Genomic DNA, 13,339 nt, shown 5'->3' with positions numbered 1-13,339 from the left:
TTTGGGTGACTTTTAATGATCACTTTTTATAAAGTATCAATGTATAATATTATTAAACATAAAGTAAAATCAGCTGAGTTTTAAAAGACTAATTCTTTCATGATGTATTTCCATAAACTAAAATAATTCAGAATTGAAAGGTGTTGTTTCTTATCTTGGTTTACTTAATTCTTTAACTATGTCAATTCTGTTTGCTACCCTTCATTTTTTTCCTCAGCATTTACAAATAGTTACACGAAGCAAAACTGTAATGTATAAAATTCTATCAGAACTTGAAATCAGTAAAAGATAGTAATCCAAATATTTATTTATTCAAAATTATTTTTTCAAACTGCTTTGGTCCTTTTTATATATACTGTAGAATGTATTTGTCAAATTCTACAAAATGATCTCCTAGGATATTCATAGGAATTACCTTGTATCTATAGATCCAATTTGGGAGATTTGTGAGGTTAGCTCTATTGAGTCTTCTGACCCTTTAGCACAACATCTCTTTCTGTTAATTACATCTCCTTTAATTTCTTTCAACAATGTTTATAGTCTTCAGTGTATAGGTCTAACACATATGATCTTCTCAATTTGAGTGTTTAGCTTAGCTTTGTCTAATGGGAATTTAATGTAAGCTCCATATGTAATTTCAAAAAATTTTAGTATCACATTTTAAAAAAGTAAAAATAGGTGAAATTAACTTAATAATATATTTGATTTAACCCAATATACTCAAATACTATCATTTAAACATGTAATCAATATTAAATTTATTATTAACAAGGTAATTCTCATTCTGTTTCCAGTAGTAAATCTTCAAAATTCAATGTAGATTTTATACTTAACACCATATTTCTGTTTGAATGAGGCAATGTTCAAGTGCTCTGTAGTTACAAATGGCTACTGGCTATAAACAGGGCAATGCAGACTTAGATAGTTTATCTTTAATCTGATTTATTCAGTAGTAAATCAAACTTTATTTGATTTATAGTTCCCCATCTCTTTGTTCTGCCATTTTTCTTCTAGTCCTGCTGTTTTTTAGATTAATTGTAGTACTGTTTATGATTCCAGTTTAACTCTGCTTTGGCTAAGTTAGCAATACCACTGAAGTGTCCTAAGGGACTGCTCCACTTTCAAATATTATTATACCATTTCATGTATATTTTAAACATTACAACATCCCTCCACATGTCTTATGCTCGTTCCACTTTTATCCTCCCATCTAATCCTACATATTTTTTAATCTCCACAATATATTGTTAATTTTGCTTTAAACAGTAGATTACCTTTTAAAGGATCCCTGTCTTCCCAATTCAGCAAGAATTTTGGTATCTATGTCTCCCCTCCATTAGCTAAGGCCTGTAAACTTTTTCTAGGAAGAAAATTGGGATACTCACAGGACTTGCCTTGTTTCACCTCCTAATCTCAGGGATTACTGTACTCTACACTGCTTATCATCCAACATTGGAAAAAAAAAATCTTAGTTTCACATATTTTGTCTGTTTTTTTTAGTTGTTCAACTCAGAAGAGTAGATCAGTCCAGATATTATTTCTTCAACTTCAAACTATTCTTTTTTTTTTTTTTTTTTAAAGTTCAAACTAGTCTAACAACGTTGTTGTACCTTACTATTCTTCAATTCCTCAGGGGAAGGGAATTCCAATAACAATTCTAAAACCTCTAATCACCTTGGGTATATACTGCTTTAAAAAATAGATACTTCTGCCATGTGTGTGTCTAATAGTATAAATTAGTATAACAGTGAAATTAAATACACCTTAGCCAAGTTTCTAATCATAGTATTAAATTTACAATCTGTGAATGAAACTCGAGTTGCAGTGCTGTGAATATAGTCATAAATTTAGTGTCATTCTAGTTAAAGTTTTTAAATTGTTTTATTTAAATATCTTTTTAAAAAAGAATTCAGTATTCTTTAAATATGACAGGAATTTCTCTTTATATACAATCCACAAAATAGTCTCATGGCTTCTTTATTAAATTCCAGCCATTTCTGATTTAATAGTGATTCTTAGGAAAAATTTACTCTTGATTGCATTCACTTCCTTCTGCATTTCATTGCCAAGAATGAAGGAAAGTTAGCATTTTTAAGCTACACAAGATAAAATACCTTATATTCATTCTAATGTCCATTTAAAATGAACAAGTGCAAAATTTATAACTCATCTGGTGAAATTTTACATTCTTTTATCCTTCAGCAGTCAATGTGAGAGAACCATGGAAAACAGTTTTACAACATGCAGTTTAATGAGTAGAAAATACTCTCTCATCATTTTCATACCCTCAAACTTCTCATCACCCCATGGTGCAGTCAGCAGTCGTTGATACAGAAGTCAAATTTGCCTATGGCATAATTAGTTGAGAAATCACAGAGATTTTGTAGCTATCTTAATAAATATTAATATCTTCATCCTTAATTACATATAATATACTAAAATATATGCCTATCTCAAGTCATTACAATTAAGGTATAATACTATATGAAATAAGAATTAAATGAATAATGGGCCATAATTCAGTGAATTCAAGTTATCAGAAGGACATCAGTATGACCCTAGTGTTATCCACAAAAGCCAGTAATTCTTTTTACTCTCTACATATCAACATAGTGAATGTGAATGTCTCCAGACTACTCCTGAATGACTAATATTTCTGTTAAGAAGTGGGGTTCTTCAGGAATTTATTTCACTTCATGTGACTTTATTAACTCAGTTATCCTATCAAACTATGCACTAAATGTGGTCATATTAGCCAATATTTGATAATCAAAATATTGGTGATAAATAATAAGTTTGTTTTAGCCCTCCTTTTTTTAAAAAAGATTTTTAAAATTTATTTATTCACGAGAGACAGAGAGAAAGAGAGAGAGAGAGAGGGAGAGAGAGAGAGAGAGAGAGGCAGAGGGAGAAGCAGGCTCCATGCAGGGAACACGACATGGGACTCAATCCCGGGTCTCCAGGATCATGCCAGGGGCTGAAGGCAGCGCTAAACCACTGAGTCACCTGAGCTGCCCTAGTCTTCATTTTGAATGTGGAGTATAACTCTTCTGTATCTGCATACTACCTGCTATATAATAAGCCTTATTACATGATACTTAAATAAATGCATATTGTCCTGATTAAAATATTGTGAAAGTATTTTTAATATTTTAAACAGTAATATAGGTTTTTTAGTAATATAGTTTTAAAGATAAAATTACTGGGGATCCCTGGGTGGCGTAGCGGTTTGGCGCCTGCCTTTGGCCCAGGGCGCGATCCTGGAGACCCGGGATCGAATCCCACATCAGGCTCCCGGTGCATGGAGCCTGCTTCTCCCTCTGCCTGTGTCTCTGCCTCTCTCTCTCTCTCTCTGTGACTATCATAAATAAATTAAAAAAAAAAAAAAAAAAAAAAAAAAATAAAGATAAAATTACTACTAACTTTATTATTTTAATATTGAGGGAGAATGTATACAGAGTTAACAGCCATTTTTTAGGGATGAAATTATTGGGACTAAAATGTAAATAAAGAGAGAAAGAATTAATGACAACAAAAACATAATGGCAGACTTTCTACCATTATGTCAGTAAACCATGAAACTCACAGTTTCTTTACCAAAATCATGTTTTAACCCCAACATCAACTATTCCTGCAAACTCAGAAGCTGGCTCATTTTAAGTGGCATATCAACTTAAATATAAAATTATTTTAACCTCTAATAAGAAATATCATCCTACCAAGCATTTTGTGTTTTTGTGAGCTTTGCCAAAGATGTTTGAAGTCACAGGAATTATTTACAACCACAGAACACTCATAAATCTACATAAGCCTTTCTGTTCTGTGAGGTTTCTTGGCCAAGTTGCACCTGACAGCTCTTCCCTAAAAAGGTTGAATTGTGTCTCCCACAAATTCATATGATGAAGCCCTAACTTCCACTATGTCAGAATGTGACTTTAATAGGACATACAGTCTCTAAGGAGGTAATTAAGGTCAAATGAGATCATTAGGATGGGTCTTATTCCAATATAACTGGTTTCGACAGGACACAGACATACCTAGGGGGAAGACCAGGTGAAGAAAGAGAGAACATAGATGCCCACCGGTAGGTCAAGGACAGAGGTCTCAGAACAAATAACTCTGCCAATACCTTGATTGTGGACTTCCAACCTCCAGACTATGACGAAATAATGTCTGTTGTTTAAGTCACCCAGTTTTTGGTATCTTGTTATGGCAGCCCTAGCAAAATAATCAGCTACTTTAGTCCTTCCAGTACCTATTGCTTCTTCTCCTCACTCCTGGATATTATAAGCACATGGCACAAACTTAGAGAAGACAGTCTTTCCTGGAGATCTGTAAAATGTTAACAGTTTAAAATTTCTCTATCACTGCTTGGAAACATAACTGATAGAAGCAGGGGAAGTGAGAGTGAAATCTACTTAATTGGTCTTTTTGGCTCTGCAAGTCTATAGGCCACTAACTTCTAAAATGTGAAGTTTATTGCTATTATTTTTTTTACCTTCATGTGGAAATACAATAGGGATTTTAATAGCACTTATTTTCTTGTGCTTTTAAGAAAATGTGTGTGTTGAAAATTCTCTGATAAAATTTTAAAACAAAATAATTCTTCTGAGAGCCATCATTCAAAAATATCATCTAATAAAATTTATATACCTTAAAATAATAATGCTTCCTCCTACACATATACATCCTTGAATATATACCCTTACAAAGTTTTAAGATTTAGGACATTTTTCAGTAAATATGCAGGATTGCTATTGCTTTTTTAAATACTGGTAAATCACATCCTGTTATATTCTAGTTTTTTTATTGTTTATGAGCAAATCTGTACATAAAATAATGCACAGATTTTAATAAATATAATGATAGTGATTTATTGATATTAGAACAAAAACAGAAGCTTAGTTTTTCTTAGTGATGCATATTCACATAGATTCCAGATCATATTTTCTTTAATTCTGTCAGATAGGTGTTTACTGTATACTCTATTATGGAGCTTTCAATCTTTCAGCTTTTAGTTTCAGCACTGTTTAATATCCACACTCACTTGAGCATACACACACACACACAAACAGGCATGCATGCCTGTAACACACAGGATGTCAAGGCTATTGTAGCTCAAAGCATTTAAGACATGAATTTAAAGCACTCACATTGTTTAAATATGTAAACATCATAATCTCAAAACTTCTCCAAAATATCACTTCTGTAAAATCTTGAAACAATATTCGAGTTTTGCTTTAAGACAGGAAAACTGAGCCAATGTGGGGTATGCTACTTGAGAAGGTTGGTCATGAGGAGATGACAGGTTGTCCCTGTGAAGAAAAGTTAATAATCAGAGACATAAACACTTATTTGCATTAGGCTTTTGGAATTAGGAATAGACAAGGAATATGTGATCTATTATGATTATGGTCTATAATGAAGAATATTATATTCACTAACACCTCCAATGATATTTTTCCTTGAATTTTGAAAGAAATGTAAAAGAGAACATGATTCCAAATTTCCATATTTCCATATTTCCCAAAGAAATGGTACATATTTCCTCCTTACACCCGATTTCCACTTTTATAAAGGCTGACTTTCCTTATTAAATCAGGAGAGGGCACCTGGTGGCTCAGTGGTTGAGCATCTGCCTTTGGCAAGGGTCATGATCCCAGGGTCCTGGGATCCAGTCCCACATCAGGATCTCCACAGGGAGCTTGCTTCTCCCTCTGCCTATGTCTCTGCCTCTCTCATAAATAAATAAATAATATCTAAAAACCATCAGGAGTCCAGCTCCTAATTCCTGGCATAATATTACTTATTCATTTCCACCTCACTGAAGTTGAATTCCTCCTATATCACTGCCAGGTGCTGTAATCTCTGAACCACTGGATAACCTTTGTAGGAAATACAGAGGAAAATTAAATGTATCTATGCATGTGTATATATGTGTGTATACATGCAAACATAATATATATATAAAATAAACTTTGCTTCAGTCTTTTCCTTCCTTTGCTACTCTTAATAGAGTGCTACATATATGGAGTGTCTTCTCTACGATGGCTACATAGTAATGTACTTCTATGGGAAGTGCTCTAAAAGCTATTCACTTATCTTAATGAACACTATTTAAAGGGAAAAAGCCACATTAGCCTTGGGTTTGGCAGCCACTTGAACTGATTAGAATGGTAGCTTAAACCCTACCTTTGCTACACTTAAGTGTATCAAATTCTCAGATTACAGCATCCTGTTGGAATAATACCAAATGGCTCTTCAATATCGTATCCTATTTAGTATTAAACACTGGACTCATTGATGGTATTGTACCCAATGGAATGTGGGGGGAATGGGGATAATACATCACATGAATCTTGTTCATCCAAATTTGTATGAACCAATGGGAGATCTAACAAGGAAAACAGGCAGGAAAATTTACTTAAGTTTTCCTGCCTTCACTAAAGAAGCTACCGAATATCTCAAAAGTATCATATTAAGATAATCTGTCTCGTTGGAGGGAGGGTTTAAAAATCCATTTACATACTCCTGCTAAACTGACAGTTGTGAAATAAAATGACTGTGTAAGTAAGTTCACATTATGTTGGTTAATCACCTAGGAATAGGAAGTTCTATTCAGTTGTTCAGTATTTTTCAAAATCAAATGTTTTCCACTAATTGTAACTGAAGTTTCTGCTACAATCTAAACTGTAATTAGAAATTGCTTTCTGGTTGTCACCCAGCAGATCTTTTCACTAGGCTTGACATAAGTAATAACAGTATCTTAAATCTAGTTAGTGAATTTCCCACAGGATAATGTATAGAAATCACAGATATAAATCAGATATATAAAAAGTACCAGGGCTCAGAGGACCAAATGAAAATCAGCAAATAATTCTCAACAATCCCTCTCAGGTTTCCTTAATGGTGCTGATAGCTAAACACTGATATGGCAAGAGCTATAGGGAAAACAACAAAAACAAAACAAAACAAAAAACACACACAAAAGGAAGAAAACAAAATAACAACAACAACAACAACAAAAGATCTCTATCACATAGCCCAAGATGGTTGCAAATGCAAAGCATAATTCTCACCTGACTACAACGCCAATGCACTGGAACTCTAGGGAGGGAATGAAGGACACTTGGCAAGCTAAAGATAAGGAAATTCAATTTTCCAGTTAAGTAGACGAGAAGAAATGAGAGGTATACTGCTATTTGGATTAGAGTGATATACACATTTTTCCTATTCTTCACAGGATGATATGGAGTCTGCACACCCCAGTGTGAGTCCTGTCCCAGGACTGTCATTAGCTAGTTGTGTTTCTGTGAACAAATCATTTCTGTAGACCTTGATTTTATCTTCCATAAAATGAGGGAGAGACTGAAAGCAGGCTGGCTTCTCAGTACCTTCTACCACAAATACCTAGGCATACAGGATGATCAGAAATGTTATATGTAACACTGTTTAAAATGAAAGGGAGGTAAGGAAATGTATGTGGTCTGCTGTTAATGATATATATACATTTCATTCTTCCTTGTTCTTGCCCATCAGGAGGCTTGTTTTCTTTTTGGTTCAGGAGGCAAGATACATAATTTATTCATTTATCCATATATATTTATTTATTGAATGCCTACTCCCTGCCAGACATGGTCCTAGGCATTAGGACACAGCAAAGGCAAAGTCAAATGCTCTGCCTTCATGGAACTTAGGTGGAACTTCAGACTCTCTTTCAGCTTGGGTTTGGCTTAATACATGGAGTTTGGCTTAATAAGAAAAAAGTGGGGTTCTAAGAGTTTTACTTTGTCTTCCTTAAAACAGGGAAATACTCAGCTGGAATTTGCCTTTTGCCATTGTCTCTAGCCTTTCCTCTTACCCTATTCCTACCTGGGATGCCTACGAAATTTACAGCATTGTAAAAGACATATTATAACTTGAGAAGGATTGGTACATCTTAAAAATTACATAAAGAGAATTACAGGATGTAAAAGGAATAAAAAAAAAAAAAAAACACCCAACGATCACACTATGTGTGTGTATTATTCAGCTATGGCTGCCAATACAGCATTGGCAAAGACTGGCTTAAACAGCAGATGTTTACTATCTCCCTGTTCTGGAGGCTGGAAATCTAAGGCCAAGATGTCAGCAGGGCTGGTTTCTGGTAAGACCTCTCCACTTGGCTTGCAAATGGCTGCTTCCTTCTGTGTCCTCACATGGCCTTTCCTCTGTGCGCATGCCCTCCTGGTATCTACTCCTCTCCTTATGATGGCACTAATCCTACTGGATTAGGGCCACATCTCATGACCTCATTGAACTTTAATTACCTCCTTAAAGGCCCTATCTTCAACTCTAGTCACATTGGAAGTTAGGGATTCAATTTATAGATTGAATTGTGTCACCCTACAATTCCTTAGTGTAGATCCACGCTGAAAACTACTTTTCTTCCTCATTCTTGCCAGCATGTTTTCTAAGAGCACTTAGCCAGGGCAAAATCATTTTCTGTACTAGCCACCATTTCAATCACTGACTTCATTGGTTGAAATTGTACTCCCTTTCTCCCAGTGACTATACCTAGTCCACTATCTTCAAAGTGTTTTATTTCTGCTTCTACTTCACTACTAACCCTCTACATCGTATCCTCTGCTCTTAGAGTCAGGGTGCTAAACACTCCAGAAAATAACCATGTAATTCATAAAATTTTGTGGTTTCTTTTATTGAGTCACGCATGCCCAGTTCTGTGCCCATTAAAGCCTTGTTCATCCTTCAAGACTAGTGCAAGCAAATCCACTACTATAACATATTTCCTAACCCTACCCTTTAATTAGAATTAAATACTCTAGGCTTTCTACCACCACGATATACTGTGGATCACTCTATTAGAGTAACTGATTTCAGTGTGTTTGTTTAAAAGTCTATTTCCTCTACTAAGAAGTACTTTGAAAATATTATCTGAATTCAGCAGTTTCCAGTATATACTGAGCTCTCAAAAGCCTGATATATCATTACTTGCTTTGCCACTCTCTATTCCATACAACACTCTTGTTCTGTGATATTGGAACAAATCAACTCATTGAGTCTGTTTCCTTATTTTTAAAATGGAATTATGATATGTTCCTTTTAGGAATGAATAAGAAATGTGGGAGAAATTCTAGCATGAGTTTGGCATATAGTAGATCTACTAAAGTAGGCACTGGAGGAATTGACAGGTTCAGAATGAGATTGAGGTCTAACTGTACACTGCTCCAAATTGTGAGCTAAGGGGTTTAGTCTTATATGGCTAGCAACAAAAATTTTTGAGTAAGGTTGTAATATGAGTGAAGTATTTGGAACATGAATGAAAAAACTGAGGTATAGAGACATTACATAACTGAAATTTGTAGAGCAAGCCCTTATCGTGCAAACATGTAGACTGAATTTTTATACAAATTTTTTGGTCTCTAAGAACTCATACCAGGCTCTAGTGCAAATGACTTAATTGCTCTTTCTCTATCTATAAAACAAAGGTGAATCAAATGATTGCTTTGAGATAGTATAACCAAATATTAAGCAATATGTTTCAGTTAGCTTATGAAAATGTCAATTTGTACCAGTGTTAGAAACACTATCTTTATTTAGTATTCTATGTTTAATATAACATTAAAACAGAAATGCCTTATATTAAAAAAGATTGAAAAACTATAAGTCCCTAGTAAGAATCATATTTAAAAATACTAATGCATGAAGTTTTCTAATATGAATTATGTAGTGATATTTATAAAGACAAAGGATTATCCTCCAATTTTTCTTATATCTCACAGGTTAACATATCAGTGATACTTAAAGCAACAACTGCTGTAAGTACATGCCAAAAATCATGGCCCAGGGAAATGAAGTGAAAATTTAGCCCTTCAAGACTATCTAATTTTTTTATACCAGAATTATTGGTATACAATTTGCATAGAGTAAAATGAGCCTGTTTTAAGGGGGCATTTAAGTGAATTCCAATATATGTACATAGTTTTACACCCATCACTGCAGTTGAAATAATGGATCATCAACCCCAAACATTCCAACCAATAGTACAAAACATTCTCCTGAGCCTTTTGCAACCAATCCACACACCTCCCTCCACATCTAGCCAGTGGAAACCACTATATAATTCTTAACTTATGGTCTTGACTTCTGCAAAATGTCATATAAATGGAATCATACAGATGCAGTGTTTTGGTTTGGTTTGCACATTTTTTTTGTAGTTAGCTTCTTTAACTTAGTATATGGACATTGCATTAATCTCTGTTGATGTAGATATAAGTAATTTACTAATTTTTATTGGTTAGTCGTATTCCGTTAGATAATATTGTCATGAGTTGTTTACCCATTTTCAGTTAAAGGTCATTTCATTACTGCCAGTTTGGGGTTATCATGAATAATGCTGCTATGAACATCTCATATAAAAATATTTGTGTAGACATAAATTGTCATTTCTATTGGCTTGATAGCTGGGAGTGGGATTGCTTGGTAAAATGCTGTTTACTTACATAGGACACAACCATGATGCTTTTCGAAGTGGCTACACTGTTTTGCGCTCCCACCAGCATGTGTTAGAGTACCAGTTACTTTGTAACCATGCTGCTTTTTTTTAGGTTCAGTGCTCTGAAATCTATCACTATTCCTCCTTTAATTTCTATAAGGTTTAGATTTGCATATTTAAAGGTCTATTATTAAGCATATACACAATTAGAAAACATATCTTCATGATGAAATAAGTACTTTATAATTATGAAATATCCCGCTTTAAAAAGTGAAGGGCATCTACAGATGTAATGATGGGCCAAAATCTATCGATCTTGAGTTAATTAAAAGGGCCATTATCCTCTGTGGGCCTGAATTAATCAAAGGAACTGCGCCCTGCCTGAACTCAGACCCTTTCTATGCCACTGGCTTTGAAGAAGTAAACTCCCATGAACTAATAAGCAGCCATGATGGGGAAGCCTCCATTGCAAGGAATCACGGGTGGGAGAAAATGAAGCCTTTCCCACCCTCTGCCCCAGCCACAAGGAAATGAATACTGCCCACAACCTGAGGGAGCATGGAGGTGGGTCTTGGCTAGTCTATCCTCTGAGGAGCCTGCAGTTCCAGCCAACCACTGTACTGCAGACAGGAAGACTCTAAAACACAGAATTAACTATACCTGGAATGTTGTCCCATAGAAACTCTGAGACAATAAATCTGTGAGTTTTTTTTTTTTTCTTTAAGCCATCAAGTTTGTGGTCATTCATAAAATAGCATTAATCATTAATTTTAGAACCCTTAAGGAGTCAGACTTCATGTGGACATCTCAGTTCAGCTGTACCACCAAAGTGATTCTAACTCAGTATCTCTGTTACAGCATACATCTTTGCCATTTCCAGAGAGGCGAGCCCCACTTATCTTATTTGTATATTGCTAAGCCTTGTCTCCCCTGATTCTCTCTCTTTCTCTGTGTCTTTGTCTCTCTCTGTTTCCCCTCCTCTATATTTGGTAGTCATTGAAAGTTTTTCTTGATATGAAACAAAGCATTAAAATATATGCTTTATCTAAATCTAGTTAATGTGCAAATGGAAGAACTATTATTAATATAATTATATAAATATATTGCTGTATAAACAAATAATTGTGTGGTAATGACTTTTTAACTAGATACATTTTTTATCTTTAAAGAAAAGGAATCCAAATAACACAAAAGCTGTTTTTCAAATGTGAATAAAATAGAAACAAGACTTTTGAATAACATGCTTATGCTAAACTTTTAAGTACTTTAATTAGGAAACTATAAATTTAACAAGGCAAAGGAAAGGCAATTTTCAAATTCCTCATAGCTGTGATTACTCTAAATGCTCTGACTTTAATTGATATTTGCCTGTCCAGCCTCTGGAAACATCTCCATACCTAGTCTAGCATGGATGCAGGTTTATAAATCTATGCATTGTTAATACATATCTTGAACCAAGACATCTTATTATCATTTTACTCTTCACATGTTGACATAAAGCATTTTATTCCCTGAATTGGCTATGTAAATTCAAAGTTCAAATAGTCTCCCTAAATCTCAAACCCCTAAGCAGAGTTTGCTCAGTGGTATTATTTTACCAAAATTTCACTATTAATATTCCATAGCAAATAAACCTCATCAGAATTTATCTTTTCGAAATGTGGATTTCTGGAACAAAATATAACGTTACATAGAAATGCAGTTTCCATAAACCTGCAATACATTAGAAGTGTATGGAATTTCAGAACTTAAAATGCTCATAAATATTGAATCTGATCTTAAGCTTCTCATTTTTTTCTCAGATAAAAATCACACATCTCTGTTTCTCTCTCAGATGAAAACATGTATGCAAAAAAGAGTCAGCACTATGAACCCAAGGCCAAGGCCTAGAGAGTACTCTGTTTTTTGTCTCCTCACTACTTTATCAAGAAGAGATACGGTGAGATCAGGATAGAGCATAGTTTCGGATTTTTGCTTTTTGTTTTGTTTTTTTTAAAGCAAAGATCTATAAAATCAAAACAAATAGTGTTGAGTTAGTTAAACTGAAGAGTCAATCACCTAGATTAAGAGACATATAAAATGACACTCCAGAGTCATTTTGCATCAGGTTGAAAAGGTTTCTTCAGCTTCTGAAGTGAATCTTAAGCCACTGAAGGTGTACACATTTAACAAATTGCTCTGCTTGAGCAATACTGTCAAAAAGGACAGTAATGTCAGGCTGAACTATATAGGCTCCCTGATTAATAGAAGTCCCCATATGATGGAGTAAGTTACAACCCTAATGTACAAATAATGAACCTCTATTAAAAGGAAGGGTATCATAAATCAAAATACCGTAGAAAAACCATAAACCTGTGGCAACATAATGGCCACCAGGGCCCAAGCTATATTAATCTTGTATGGTGCAATATCATTTCTCTAGGAAAGACAACTAAATATATCCCATATGAAAGTGAATTATGAGTGTGATAAAGGTTCTGGACTTCATTTAAGTTAATGGCAAGGTTCATATTGAGATACCCCCTGGTTAACTCCTCCTATGTGCCTTGAACTCTGCTTCAGCTAAAACAAACATCAACTTGCTCAGTCTTCATTCTAACCCTTTTATTTGCCTGAAATGTCTCTGGAGAGAAAAAAGGTAAGCAAAAATAGAAGTAAACATACATTCTCTCTCCTTCAAAATGATTTCAGCTTTCTTTTTCATCAGCTAGTATACCTGCTAATTTGATTTAAACCTTCCATATATATATAATATATATAATATATATATATTATATATATATTCTATCTCTATTCATATTTATACACACTATTTCATAGCATTTTAGCACTTTGTCTAACATT

General features: G+C 34.2%; 1 long non-coding RNA gene across 16 annotated transcripts in view; it reads right to left on the bottom strand.

Moving 5' to 3' along the window:
• LOC144301774 (uncharacterized) overlaps window positions 1-13,339 on the bottom strand; it is a 268,953-nt gene that overhangs the window by 125,053 nt on the left and 130,561 nt on the right. For all 16 annotated transcript variants that reach the window (XR_013368623.1, XR_013368621.1, XR_013368611.1 and 13 more), the window contains one exon: window positions 5,154-5,315. This is a non-coding gene — a long non-coding RNA (uncharacterized LOC144301774). The remainder of the gene's footprint in view (window positions 1-5,153; window positions 5,316-13,339) is intronic.

The sequence above is a fragment of the Canis aureus genome, chromosome 30 (assembly GCF_053574225.1).
Source record: "Canis aureus isolate CA01 chromosome 30, VMU_Caureus_v.1.0, whole genome shotgun sequence".
Lineage (NCBI taxonomy): Eukaryota > Metazoa > Chordata > Mammalia > Carnivora > Canidae > Canis > Canis aureus.
This window is presented reverse-complemented; position numbering and strand designations above follow the sequence as displayed.